The 14,475-nt window shown below is 35.8% G+C and overlaps 1 protein-coding gene across 2 annotated transcripts in view; it reads left to right on the forward strand.

Moving 5' to 3' along the window:
- sema3e (sema domain, immunoglobulin domain (Ig), short basic domain, secreted, (semaphorin) 3E) overlaps nucleotides 1-14,475 on the forward strand; it is a 129,093-nt gene that overhangs the window by 82,598 nt on the left and 32,020 nt on the right. The gene's annotated exons all lie outside the window — the stretch shown is intronic.

Genomic DNA, 14,475 nt, shown 5'->3' on the forward strand with positions numbered 1-14,475 from the left:
TTTCAGCTAGAATAAAAGCAGTTTCAAATTTTTTAAAAGCCATTTTGAGGTCAAAATTATTAGCCCCCTTAAGCTATTTTTTTCGACTGTCTACAGAACAAACCATCATTATACAGTAACCTGCCTAGTTAACCTAATTAACTTAGTTAAGCCTTTAAATGTTTCATTAAGCTGTGTAGAAGTGTCTTGAAAAATATCTAGTCAAATATTATTTACTGACATCATGACAAAGATTAAATAAATCAGTTATTAGTAATGAGTTATTAAAACTATTATGCTTAGAAATGTGTCAAAAAAAATCTTCTCTCCATTTAACAGAAATTGGCTAAAAAAATAAACAGGGGGTCTAATAATTTTGACTTCAATATATATACTAAAATAAAATGAAATGAATATCACTGAATGTCATTTTCTCCACTATCTATCTCTAATGAACTTAACAATAGTAAAGTGGCATAGTAGTTCTTCCAGGGATTCCTTTCTGAAGTGACTTCAATGGCAGTGTGTGATAAAAAAAAACATTGCTCTCCACAGAGACCCGGTTTGTTTTAATGTGTGTGACGGGAAGTTTTATCATTCTCACTCTGTTAAAAAATCCAACCAAACATCCAGACAAGCGAAAACAAACATCTCCGTCCTCCCAGGAGAATCCCAGTCAAATTACAGAGCACTAATCACAGAGAGTGAGCTTTATTTGAAGAAAAGAGCAAAGACGAAATGTTTATTTGAAGGAAACTGAGAATCTGGAATCTTTCCTGTGCTGCGTCGTGGCAGGCAGCCTGTACACTTTTTTACCATTTTTTTTCTTTCTCCTTGTTAATCTACTAAAATTTCATGAAAAAAATAATTATAAGGCATGTATGAAATCTATTATGTTTTTTTTTTTCGTAATTTCGTTTAATTACATTTTTTACATGTAATTTAAAGGTTAAATAATTTTGTAATCAAAAACAAATCTCGTTATTTGATGTCATGAAACATTAAACAAAAAAAGATGCTTGTGGAGCCACATGAATTACCTCTTTATGCTTTAATTTTCAGTATATATATATATATATATATATATATATATATATATATATATATATATATATATATATATATATATATATATATATATATATATATATATATCCAATTAAATCCATTAAAAAAGAATATATATATGCATGTAATTTATAAAATGCTGTTGTATTTTTCCAGATCTCATTTTACCATTAAAATTACATTTTAATAATCTAAAAACATGACTTATTTATTTGAATAAAATCCATTTGAACTATTTTTTTTTTTTATTAAATAGTGAAATACTTACATGACATGAACACATGAACAGGTCTAATTCATAAGATGAAAGAAGCTGAATTCCCAAATGTCATGTGTGTTTTCTAAATGAAATCCTAAATGCCACGTGATGTAGTTTCATGTCTATGTCATGTGCAGTTCTCAACCCTGGTCCTCGCGGCCCACCGCACTGCTTATTTTGCATGTCTCTTTTGTTTTACACACCTCATTTACATAACTTGCTCATTAGAAGTGAGCTTCATGAAGGAACTGTGTTTAAATCTACATGTTCCCTAATTTAATGCGCATTTATTGTGTAAATTGTGTAAAAGCCATACACCCAAAGCACTTTACAATCATGTGGGGAGGGGGGGGGGGGTCTATCCTCAACACCACTAGTGTGCAGCATCCACCTGAATGATGTAACTGCAGCCACAGGACAACGGTGCCAGTAAATAAGGGCCAAGGGGGGGAATTTGGCGAGTACACCAGAGTTACACCCTACTCTTTACAAGAAATTTAAAAAAAATTATTAATTTAATGAGTTAATAAGAGACCTCACTTTAACATCTCATGCAAAAGATTGGTAAGATTGGCAAAAGAAAAGTGCTTATTGACAGTATGGAGCCCCCGTTACTATACTGGGGCATTAGGGCTCACTGAGACCACAGGTTGAGCACCTCCTGCTGGCCTCACTAACATAACATCTCTTCCAACAGCAACCTGCAGTAGTTTTCCTATGTGGTTTCCCTGATTTCCTGTGTGCCCCTGAAGCTTACTTCATTCACACACAAAAAAAAAGAAAGATTTGGTCTATACAACTGTTTGCAGCATTTTCAATTATTACAGAAGTGTGAAAGGTTATTTAAGCATAATCATGATTAGCATAGATGCCACATTATGCGCACATTACATTTTGAATTGATCATGCTTTCAAACAGGAATTTTATTTATAACGATTTTATTTGTTTTTTTGCTTAAAATAAAGATCACAATTTTCTCAGGATTTTGTAAGGCAAGGCAAGTTTATTTATATAGCACATTTCATACACAGTGGCAATTCAAAGTACTTTACAAAAACAGGAATAAAATAGACAAGCATGAATAAAATAGAAACAAACTATATAAAAACAGATGAAAACAGCGTAAAGACTGTTTTTTTTTATATTCCAAAACACCGGGGTATCATATTTTCTCATTTTATTCTGGGACTTCCCCATTGTGTTGATCCCCCCCCCCCCTTTTTCGGTGGACTTTTTCGGTACCTGTTTATCTATTGGACGTCTCCAACAGATTCGATTTTTCACCTAAAATCGCTGCTATCCCACAGAGCCAGATTTACCGGTATGGTGATGGCCCAAGTTAAATCTTTTAACTGCCCAATCAGGTACAGTTTTTCCATATTCCAAAACACTGCTGTATTATATTTTCTCAGTTTACTCTGGGACTTCCCCATTCTGTTGGACGTCTCCAACAGATTAGATTTTACACCTAAAGTCGCCGCTATCCCACAGGGAGCGATTTACCGGTACGGTGATCGCCCAAGTTAAATCTTTTAACTGCCCAATTAGATACAGTTTTTCCATATTCCAAAACACCGGTGTATCATATTTTCTCATTTTACTCTGGGACTTCCCCATTCTGGTGATCACCCCCCTCTGTGGACTTTTTCGGTATATATTAATCAGTACCTATTAATCATGTAATTAAACCTATTACATGTAAAATAAAGGTTAATACTGTTTGAGCTGGCTATTATTATTGTTATTTCTTAAACATATGGTAAAAAAATCGATAATATTATTAGGCCTACAGTATGTGTGTAGGTCTACTGTTGGTTGAATGGTACATTTTGATTTGGAACGGTGGACTTGACTAGACATTAAATATGTTCTGGTTGTCAATGCACAGTAAAGTGATGACATCAAAATACAACTATTGATAATTAAGTTGAATTATTATGTTTGAAAGCTGAAAATATATGCTTACAATCTGTCATTAGCCCCTTTCACACAGTGATAACGGTAAATAGCCGGAAAATTCCCGAACGACTTTACCGGTAAATTCAATAAAGCACTTTTCACACAGGCACGGACGTTCCGGAATTGTTCACATATCCATTCCAAAATATCAGCAAATTCTGACATCATTAACTGACATCAGTAAATAGCTGTGCTTGTATTTGTAATCATAGGAGGGATCAGGTGTTTGTTGATGGTTTCACTTTTATTTAAAGATTTAGCGTTCATGCATCTGCTTTGTCCCATAGATATATGTACCGGTATTTTCAAAAAGGAGGGCCTGTTCACTGTTCACACATACAGAATTTTCTAGAAAGGTCTGTGTGTGCAAGGGGCTATGGACAACATTATTAGACCTTCTTTTTTTACTGGTAAAACTAAACATTTGTAATCATCAGATTCCCTCTTGCATTATATTAAACGTTATATAGGTTAGAGTGGTTATAGTGACACTGTTAAACATTTTAAACTATTTAAAAAAACATATATAAAACAATGTGAACACTTGTGAAAGTGCCAATTTACTTCTCTCCTGAACTTGAAAATATAATTGGCTGAATCGTACAGATGGGGGATTAAGATCATGTGGGGGTTGAATTGAGATCACAATCTTTTTTCGATTAATCGTGCAGCCCTAATGTCCGCTTCGCAGGGCACTTTTGTGGAATGGAACAAACCTCTGAAACGTACAAAACATGAATAGCGGTGGGCTGCGAGGACGAGGATTGAGAACTGCTGCTACTTGATCCAAGCCAGTATTTCATGCAGAGCATATCTGTCTCGATAGTCACTGGTTAGTTCTATATGTAGTTATATAGTTCAAGCATACATGTATTTTGTTACATATATTCTAAAGCACACTATGAAAAAAACAACCCTAAAATTATATTATTGGAAAAAAATAAGCATGCGTTCTCAAAAAATAAATGTCATTCTAATGTGGTCGAAACCAAAGTTTACATGACTATGTTCTCTGAACATATATAACATATGTTCTATCCTCTCAAGCGGTGGAATTCTACATTCTGATTGGTTGCCGCTGAACCACGTCATAGCTCATTATTATAAAGTTGACCTGATTTCAACTCTTCTCTACGCTCAAACCACCCAAGACGCACCCAAGTAGTTTTTATAGCTTCATGGCAGTGTGAATGCAAATGTTCAGTCCATATTGCAACTTAATTAAATACATCCCCCTTCTTAGTATTGATCAATCCATCATTTACAGAATTCCTTACTGTTCCATTTATATGCTTGAATTCCACAACTCTGTCCACATGTTCTGCATGCGCCCTAGAATTCCCTTCTCACTTTGGTCCCTCTCTTTATCCCAGCGCGTCTGAGAAATCAGAACTCATTGCTGGGAAAAGGAAGCACTTCTGGCCGCCTGACCCTCCGGCAGAGGTGAAGGAGAGAGCCACGGGCATTCTGGAGATCAGAGCGGGTTTAATTAGAGGAGACAGGCTTCAGCGGGACGCCTGATAACTCCAGTGCTCAGCTGCAGGACGCCAGCACACGCCTCAGTCTGAAACCACGGCTCCCACAACACTCGGAGACATTCACGAGACACATCTGCATCCCTGCGCACAAGAAATATACTGCCAGATTGTATATTCTGCATAACGTCATCTTTATATTCTGTGTGAAAGAATGGCTCGACTTTAACTACATACTGAAGCATGGACATGATGTTTGTGTTATTAATATCTGCCTGCTTAGTGAGGACATGGATGTTCCAAAACCTTCATTCATTTATTTTATTTTCGGCTTAGTCCCTTTATTATTCAGGGGTCACTACAGCGCAATGAACCGCCAACTTATCCAGCATATGTTTTACGCAGCGGATGCCCTTCCAGCTGCAACCCAGTACTGGAAACACCTATACACTCTTATTCACACAAACACACACACTACGGACAATTTAGCTTACCCAATTCACCTATAGCGCATGTCTTTGGACTTGTGGGGAAACCGGAGCACCCGGAAGAACCCCACACGAACATGGGGAGAACATGCAAACACCACACAGAAACGCCAACTGACCGAGTCGAGGTTCGAACCAGCGATCTTCTTGCTGTGAGGCGACAGCGCTACCCACCGCGCCTCCTATTCCAAAACATTTCACCTAGAAATAAAATCATCAAATATATAATTATGACAGAAATGTATTACTGTTGTACACCCGTGTTACTATTCTGTTCAGTACAATCTAGAACTCTAAAAATGATGGGTTGGGTTTTTGAAACCCAACCTTGGGTCAAATATGAACAAACTCAACAGTTGATGTGAGTGTCATTTAAAATTTATAGAAAAAAATGAACCCAATGTTGAGTTTGTCCATATTTGACCCGATGTTGGGTTGAAACAACCCAGCACCTTTTTGGGTAAAGTAATAAAAATGCTATAAACAGTCACCATATTACCAATAGAAATTATTACAAAAAGAAAATCATTCTAAAGTATTCATTTTCAAAATGGGATGTACTCAATTATGCTGAGCAGTGTATATAATTGAATACACTAAAATAATTACATTAAAAAACTGAAAGTGTTTATGGATTGCTTCAGATATGCTTGCTTTCAAAATAATTAAAATGCAAAACTTTATTATTTTTTACTGGATTATTACCTAAAAATGTGATATTGGAAAAATATTTCAGAGGGCAATAAATTGCAAAAGTGCTAAGCCCTAAGTTTTTTTCGGGCATGTTCGGTAATATGCCTCAGTGAACCAAACTTATATATTTAATTCAGTAACATCGAATTTATTTGAGGGATATTGAGTGATTCTCAATGACATTTGTGATATTAAGTAAACATTGACAGGTTTGCTTTCCGGCTCATATTAATGGATGGATATGAAAGACTACACATAATTTTTATTTTACTGTTAAACTTCCATGTGCAAACCAATGTATAATAAAATACAAACTATGCATCTAGTTTTACATACACCTAAAAAAATGCCTTTTTTTAAAGAAACATGTTTTGGGAACACTTACTCTGTCTGTCGGTGCTCTAGTTTTGCCGGTTTCAAACCGATGAATTTATATTTTGGCACAAACATGCATTCACAATGGTTTGAACCATTATAGGGGTGGTCAAAAGTACATTGAAGTTATATATTATTTTAAATATTAAAATTATTTAAGATACAGATTAGAGCAAACTATTTCTCAACTATTAAAGGACAGACCCCCATACATGTTGTTTTGATGTCCTTCAGGGAAGATCAAGCATTAATTAGGTGGGTCAGACTTCTCCAAACCCCCATGTAATTTGCACTCTGATTAAATTGTATAAGAATCATGATTTCAGTTAATTACAAATGAATAATCAATTTTTTTTGATTACTAACATTTTATTTAATTTTTAAAACTTTTGGAATTCAGTTTAATTAAAGATTTTTTTGTGATTAATGTATTCAGACATGCTGTTTTACTTAATTAAACCATTGAAATTAAATAAACACATGCATCTCTGTACGTGAGATACAGTATGGGCTTCACATTCACATATATACACAGTGACTGAGACGGATACACATACCTGCACAGTTATACACACTCGGATTTGGAGTGCAGGGATGACATGTTGCAGATGTAGCGATGATGACAGGAGAGACTGATAAAGCTGCAGAGACACAGAGCAGACCAGAGAGAGAGAGAGAGAGTGACAGTGTGTTTTATTCATACACTGGCATGCATTCGTTCTCTAACATTAGGAATATAAGCACCGTTCGACCCTTTGCACCCATACACACATCACAGCACACCGTTCCCCCGCACTGTCTTTTTTTTCAACAAACCAGAGCATTCTCATGGGCTTTACACTCACTTCTGTACTAATACACCCTTGTCATGCCTCACTCACACCTTATTCGGATAAATACATAAAACTCTGCTAAAACCTACTGAACATCCTTGAGGGCTTTTACAAAAGCTACGATATCTGAGAAATCCTACAAAGCTGTTGGATCACATGAAATGTCAAATGAAGAATGTTCTTTCATACTACTATTATTTTATCAGATGTTTCATTCAAAACCAGATTCATTCTCCAGCTGGCCATCTGGATCAAGCGGTGTACATGACTGATGACCGTGAATATAGAAGCATATCATTACAGCTTTACTGTAGCTTTACCATAGCATAACAGTTTACTGGAAATGTCTGTTATGACTAATCAAAAATCAGGAAAAAATTATAGCTATTCTAAATGCAGTATAGACTGCTTCAGTCAGGAAATGCTTATTATATTTTCTTTATATTATGCTGTTTGTATGTATAGTTTGCATGTATGTAATAAAAATTACATACATTGTTAAATATTACTAAATATTATTGTGATTAATCACATCCAAAGTTTTTCACATGAGATATAGGTGCGAATTTATATTTATTTATATATATATATATATATATATATATATATATATTATATATATATACTATATATATATACTATATATATATATATATAATATGGCTGGTGAGTGTATGAGACTTTATTAGGTACACCTGTCCAACTGCTCAATAATGCAAATTTCTAATCAGCTAATCACATGGCAGCAAATCAGTGCATTTAGGCATGTAGACCTGAGGTGATTTAAGTGACTTTGAACGCGGCATAGTTGTTGATGCCAGACAGGCTGGTCTGAGTATTTCAGAAACTGCTGATCTACTGGGATTTTCACGCACAACCATCCCTAGGGTTAACAGAGAATGGCCCGAAAAGAGGAAATGTCCAGAGGGCGGCAGTTCTGTGGGTGCAAATGCCTTGTTGATGGCATAGGTCAGAGGAGAATGGCCAGACTGGTTTGAGCTGACAGAAAGGCAACAGTAACTCAAATAACCACTCGTTACAACCGAGGTATTCAGAAGAGCATCTCTGAATGCACAACATGTCTAACCTTGAGGTGGATGGGCTACAGGAGCAGAAGACCACACCGGGTGCCATTCCTGTCAGCTAAGAACAATAAACTGAGCCTACAATTCACACAGGCTCCCCAGAATTGGACCATAGAAGATTGGAAACACGTTGCCTGGTCTAAAGAGTCTCAATTTCTGCTGCGACATTCGGATGATAGGGTCAGAATTTGGCATCAACAACATGACAGCATGGATCCATCCTGCCTTGTCTTAACAGTTCAGGGTAGTGGTGGTGGTGGTGTAATGGTGTGGGGCAAATTTTCTTGTCAAACTTTGGGCCCATTAGTACCAATTGAGCATCGTGTCCATGCCACAGCAAAAGTATTGTTGCTGACCATGCCCATCCCTTTATAACCACAGTGTACTCGTCTTCTGATAGCTACTTCCAGCAGGATAACGCACCATGTCATATAGCACAAATCATCTCAGACTGATTTCTTGAACATGACTGAGCTCACGGGACTTAAATGGCCTCCACAGTCACCACATCTCAATCCAATAGAGCACCTTTGAGATGTGGTGGAACGGGGGATTCGCATCATGGATATGCAGCCGACAAATCTGCAGCAATATTAATATCAATATGCTATCATATCAATATGGACGAAAATCTCTGAGGAATGTTTCCAGTACCTTGTTGAATCTATGCCCTGATGGATTAAGGCAGTTCTGAGGGCAAAAAGGGGTCCAACACAGTACTAGTAAGGTGTGCCTAATAAAGTGGCCTGTGAGTGTATATTTATTATGTATACGTGATATAGACACATACATAAAAACTATTTAAAAAAATCTTTTGTTATATAGATGTTTAAATTTCTACGTAATTTATTATATATATTTATATATATATATATATATATATATATATATATATATATATATATATATATATATATATATATATATATATAGTAAGTTAAAGTCAGAGTTATTAGCCCCCCTTAAAATTTCCCAAATAATGTTTAACAGAGCAAGGAAATTTTCACAGTATGTCTGATAATATAATATATATATATATTATATAGATATATATATATATATATATATATATATATATATATATATATATATATATATATATATATATATATATATATATATATATATATATATATATATATACTGTATATGAACATTATATTTGACAAAAACGCTCACCTATTAATAACAAATCTCTTTTTTTAAATACATTGACACTTGAATATTACTATATAGATAGTAAACTGTTAACATTATGCACTTTTTAAATTTGTCATACAGGGACAATTCTGAATAATAAATGTCCCTCAGTGTTCATGGATGACACAGTTCTGCTTAGCTGGCACAAGCAGCTCATTTGTTTTTTAGGCCAGACCTTCACCCACGTCACTGCTAGTTCCACTAACACTCAGTGTCATTGTTCTGAGGCCGTCAGTTTGAGGCGATCTCTAACCTAACATTTCAACTCTCCGAACTGCACGCAACATGATCTCCAAACCTCCTGCAAATCTGAACCATGTGTCCATCCACAAGGTGTACATGTGAATTTGTGAGTGCATGACTCTGATTACCTCATCAGCCTTACGGTGTGCTGATTATCATGTGAATCTCTTACTATTTCATCTCAGATAGTACTTCAGGCACATGAAACACTAAAACAACAGATACAACTCACCACATGCTCTGATGCGAACAGTTTGTTGATCACAAGACTGTGTGTTAAATGTCCTTTGAAGTACCTAGAAATACACAGATTTCTTCGATGTGTGAAAAACTGTACTTGAAGATGAAGACAGGGCAGGGCTTTTGTTTTTTAAAGGGAGAGGCTATAGGTTGTTATCCATCACATGGTTCTGGTGACGCACACCATAGAGAAAAGTTAGTATTTTTGCGAATAATACCATATTTTCAAAGGAGATGTTACAGATGTTTATTCCACAAAAATGGCAGCAAAGACATAGATTATTGCAAAACAAGACAGAGATTTCATTGCAGCGATTACATGGCAGGGTACATAAATTTTTTGTATAAGGGTGGTGGTGTTTGTATCAGATTTTTATATAACACTTTAACATATAATACACATAGCTAGACCCGTAATCTTTATTGGTGCGTCAAATAAATTATCGCATTCGAAAAAGGTTTGTACAGATGGATATATTGAATAAATGTTGATAACACGCCGCCTTTTCTTCCGTTTTTCAGCCAGTTCTTGAACTCTTCCCCTCTTTATGAGCAAAAACTTCTGGAAGTCAATAAAAGCTGTTCGGCATTTCTTATTTTGGTCAATTTAAACAATTATGAACAACATAAAACAGAAATATTAAGATGTTCTGATAGCGATTCCTATGTAGAAGAAACACTTTCTGCCGTCCATCTGAATTTCGCGCATCATCAGTGATGTCATGTGAAAACAACCTATAGCATTTTGTTTATATCACAGCTCTGCCAGAGTTTTTGAGCTAAAATGCATCGAATTCATGCCAGTCAGTCTATAACAGCAATGTTAATCCTGTCTATGTGTCTCTCTTCTTAAAAAAGGCATTATGTAGTGCACTAAATGGCATGGCCATACAGAAAATGACTATTGTGTGTAGTAGACATAATTAATGGGGGGGGGGGGGGGGGGGGGGGGGGGACCATGGGAGGAAACCCACTCATAAATCACTCAAGTATTTTGAAAATGTAAAAATACAGATTCTGTGAGGGTTGGGTTAAGTGATAGGGCTAGGGTAGGAGCCTCACCCACAAAAAATGCCAAATTTGTCTCAAACTCCTAAATCTGTCCATTCAGAGCAATTGAATTGTAAATAAACATAGTTAAGCAGTTCTTTTTTAATATGGGGGAAAAAATAACTATTTAGTAAGAAAGGTTAACCTATACTAATAATGGCCTAATATAAGTAAATAAATCAAGTATCAAAATCTAGTTCATTTTTATATGCTGCATAATTTAAATATTTTAATATTACCGTATAATTTTAATTAATCTCTATTATTATTGTTTATTTAACATTAACATGGGTGTCACTTTAAGAATGAACAGCTCTATAATGAAAGCATTCGATTACTTTCATAGCTGTGTATGCTCATTTAAGACAAAATTAGTTGTTTAAAATAAAACTTGAAAGGAAAAGAAGGGGATGCTGTCATTTTTATATTTATTTCAAAGTGCTTTCAAGCCTAAATAAAACGGAAGCATCATTCAGAACAGCTCTTTGCGTTTATAACACATTTTGTTTGTTGCCTTTTCATAGAAAGACGCTTAAAACGGGATTATAGCAGGACAGAATGATAAGATAAAAAAGAATCCCAGGAGAAATGCGAGAGTTGACAGGTGTGGATTAAACAATCATGATCATTATCTCTATAGAAGTTCTTTTAAAGATATCTGTGTAAGATTACTTACTTTCTTTATTGTCCACAAGTGGAAATTTATCTTTGGCTTCACCACACAACCACATCAGCGTTCACATTACACACATCACAGAAAAAACAGACAACACAAATACATTCAATGTCATCACATATCACATTAAAAAAAGTTAAAACCCTATACATTCTTAAAACACTGTATTTAAAATTCTAATGGCAGTTAAAGGACATTTGATACACATTATTCTTTATTTGAGGTTTCCTAAAATGTCTTTTTGATGCCAAGAGCTGAAATTTTATATTTAGAGGATGGTAACAATCTTCAATATGGACATGTGCTTTGTTTAATTCTCATTGAATAAATTTCATGTGCTTGTCTTGCTTTACCTACAATTGCACTGGCAATTGCAATAAGAGTACTGTAGTAGTCTATCCCCGCCGCCCTTTCGAAACTTACTCACTGGCCTCTGTCCATAATTGCCTGCTAACCATCCCAATATCATCTTATTGACTTCATTGTCTCCTCTCCACCAATAAGTTGGTGTGTGCGGTGTGCAGTCTGGCACAGAATGTCTGCCATGGCATGTATCTGTAAACATGCATGAACTGTGCATGCTCACTGGAAACGCAAAGTCCACTCAAATAATGTGCTGACAGGACTTTTCTTTGCAGTATAATTTTTCCCCGTTGCCTGCAATAGTACTACTGTGCTGTCATGGCACCTCTCGACTCCTTCACTCACAGTTAATAAAAAGTGGATATTATATTGTCTTGTTTTTTATTTAAATGACAAAATTATGTTATTTATTGAACTAATGCAGTGTTTCCCAACCCTGTTCCTGAAGGCACACCAACAGTCCACATTTTCAACCTCTCCCTAATCAAACACACCTGAATCAGAAGAGACTCCAAAACCTGAAGTTAATGGGTCAGATAAGAGACATCCAAAATATGTACTGTTGGTGTGCCTCCAGGAACAGGGTTGGGAAACACTGAACTAATGCATCCTTATTACAAAGTAGTTTTGTTTTTTGTGCATCCACAATTTTTGGGTTCAGCTTAGAATTTTCATATCGGTGAATCCCTACTTCTAAATCCAAATTTTGTCTTTGTATTGGAGTGCACTTATACAGTAGATAACCTTTAGGCTTGAAGGAAGATTTGTGGGTTTATAAAGGACCTTACGGCATGCGCCACAGCCAGCCTTTATGATTTATCCCCATAATTCTCCCATGTAACAGCACGCTTCATAAAGTGAAAGTGAAGTTATGGCTTTGGCTGAGGATTTATTTCCATTCCAGTTTCATATGAAGTTAGAGGCATGAATGATCTGGAAAAACGCCAACCCTACTGAATGATCCACAGACTGAAAGTGATGGATGGACCGATGTTTGTATTTCCAGAATCACATGCTGTGAGAACACATAAATCAAGCTGGTGAAAGGGCTTTTGCGATGCATTTTGCGTAGCATGTACTGTCATCTTCTGGTAAAAGCGACTTGTGTAGTGAGAGCAGAGAGAAAGTGATTGTTCAAAGAGCTTTTCATGGCCTTGAATCTCATTTTACCCTCCGTTGCTTCACCTGGATGTTTTATTTCCCATGAGACTGCAGGAAATGCAGTGTGTGTTTAATGATGAAAAGCCACTGTAATATACACTGATACTGACGTGTTACTACATTATGCTCAATGATACAATTCGCCAGAGGGCTGATTGATTATTTCCCTCTTTTTCTTCTAAGAGCTGCAGATTTTTACAGTGTCAGATTTCTGTTTGGTCTACCCTGCTGAAAATACCAGCTGAAACTAGCATGATTGTTCTGCTGTTCACTAGTATATCTGCTGGAGGTGGTCGAAAAGAATAATCTTTCTGTTGCTGGTTTTTAAGAAAGCAAATGTGACACCAGTTTATCAGCATCTCATACTGGCGACCAGCATGGGAAAAGCAGATCATTCATGTTGGTCAGTCAGATATTCATTCATTCATTCACTCATTCATTCATTCATTCATTCATGTTGGTCAGTCAGATATTTATTCATTCATTCATGTTGGTCAGTCAGTCATTCGTTCATTCATTCATGTTGGTCAGTCAGGTATTCATTCATTCATGTTGGTCAGTCAGGTATTCACTCATTCATGTTGGTCAGTCAGGTATTCACTCATTCATGTTGGTCAGTCAGGTATTCACTCATTTATGTTGGTCAGTCAGATATTCATTCATTCATGTTGGTCAGTCAGGTATTCACTCATTCATGTTGGTCAGTCAGATATTCATTCATTCATGTTGGTCAGTCAGATATTTATTCATTCATTCATTCATGTTGGTCAGTCAGTTATTCGTTCATTCATTCATGTTGGTCAGTCAGGTATTCATTCATTCATGTTGGTCAGTCAGGTATTCACTCATTCATGTTGGTCAGTCAGGTATTCACTCATTTATGTTGGTCAGTCAGATATTAATTCATTCATGTTGGTCAGTCAGGTATTCACTCATTCATGTTGGTCAGTCAGATATTCATTCATTCATGTTGGTCAGTCAGATATTCATTCATTCATGTTGGTCAGTCAGGTATTCACTCATTCATGTTGGTCAGTCAGATATTCATTCATTCATGTTGGTCAGTCAGATATTCATACATTAATGTTGGTCAGTCATATTCACTCATTCATGTTGGTCAGTCATTTTCACTCATTCATGTTGGTCAGTCATGTTCACTTATTCGTTCATGTTAGTCCGTCAGATATTCATTTATGTTGGTCAGTCAGTTATTCATTCATTCATGTTGGTCAGTCAGATATTCACTCATTCATGTTGGTCATTCATTCATTCATTCATTCATTCATTCATGTTAGTCAGTCCGATAATCATTCATTCATGTTGGTCA

The sequence above is a fragment of the Danio aesculapii genome, chromosome 18 (assembly GCF_903798145.1).
Source record: "Danio aesculapii chromosome 18, fDanAes4.1, whole genome shotgun sequence".
NCBI classification, from domain to species: domain Eukaryota; kingdom Metazoa; phylum Chordata; class Actinopteri; order Cypriniformes; family Danionidae; genus Danio; species Danio aesculapii.